This window comes from Capsicum annuum, chromosome 10 (genome assembly GCF_002878395.1).
Source record: "Capsicum annuum cultivar UCD-10X-F1 chromosome 10, UCD10Xv1.1, whole genome shotgun sequence".
Classification (NCBI taxonomy): domain Eukaryota; kingdom Viridiplantae; phylum Streptophyta; class Magnoliopsida; order Solanales; family Solanaceae; genus Capsicum; species Capsicum annuum.
In genome coordinates, this window is record NC_061120.1 from 9,658,958 (window position 1) to 9,660,115 (window position 1,158).

Here is a 1,158-nt window from a genome sequence, read left to right on the forward strand (position 1 = left end):
CATCAAGATTATAAGCATCGATAATGTTGAAGGTTGGGCGGTATGCGAGGATTTTAAGTTTATTAGTTCAAAATTAAGTACATTACACTTTATTGGGTTGTTAGTTATTTGTACATCTAAATTGGATTATTAACACAAAAAACAAGATCTGTGTCAAAACTATTGAGTTCTGCCGAACCGATAAACTATATTGTAGATTCGTGTCTGTTGAATGTTATGTTGTATAACAAACTATTTGTAGACAGATTTAGACTTTCAGTTGGCAAATGCTATTTAAAAAAACCTCTGTTCTATCAATCCTTGTTTATACTTTCTACTTGACCAAATTGTTTATTAAGCTTAGCATGAGTATATAAAATATTTCTCTCGTGTTTTTAAATGTATATAAAATATAAAATATAACGTAAAACTCTCCATACATATATATGTTTAGTACTGGGAGAACTCGAAAACATAAAGGGTTTGCTAGTTCCACATCGATAGATAATGAAAAGCAGTGAGTTGAAAGGAAGTATAATAGATGAGCTCTATCACTAAGTAGAGCATACCTTTTTCGGCCTTTTGGCTAAGATCACGTGTAGTATCTGTTCTTATCAATTTAATATTTGATATGTGATCCATTGGCTCACACAATATTAATTCTATATTTTGAGGGGGAAGGTTCATCGAAGTAGCTTGGTACTTGGCCTTCATGTGTCGTCTAGGTGTTGTACTACAACCTAAGCCTGGCGTGCCCCATCGTTCAAGTTGAACTGTTTTCTGTTAGAGCTTGGCTTAACAAAATATAGCAAATTGAAGGTTAAAATGTGGAATATGTATTTTTTTAATAATAATCTTTGGGCAAATCAATCAAAGACTAGATTGATGGGCACTTTTGTCTTGTTATTTTGTTAACCCTTTAGAACCATGAAAGTATTTTCATAAAACTGATGCTAATTGGTACATTTCCCATCCCAGTAAGGTTAATCCACAAAAAGGCTCGACATTTTCAGAGTATTAGATAGGGGATGGAAAATAAAGTAAATATGTGTAATTGGGGCAACTTGAAGGGGAGCCCTGGAGTAACCGGTAAAGTTGTTGTCATGTGCTTCGGAGATCACGAGTTCAAGCCATGAAAATAACCCCCCGCAAATGTAAGGTGAGGTTGACAATAGATCC

At 34.2% G+C, this 1,158-nt stretch overlaps 1 non-coding gene across 1 annotated transcript; it reads left to right on the forward strand.

Annotated features, from left to right (window-relative positions):
* Window positions 1-544: 544 nt before the first annotated feature.
* LOC124888173 lies at window positions 545-739 on the forward strand. The gene has a single exon (XR_007046313.1). It is a non-coding gene; the product is annotated as a U2 spliceosomal RNA (small nuclear RNA).
* Window positions 740-1,158: the final 419 nt, after the last annotated feature.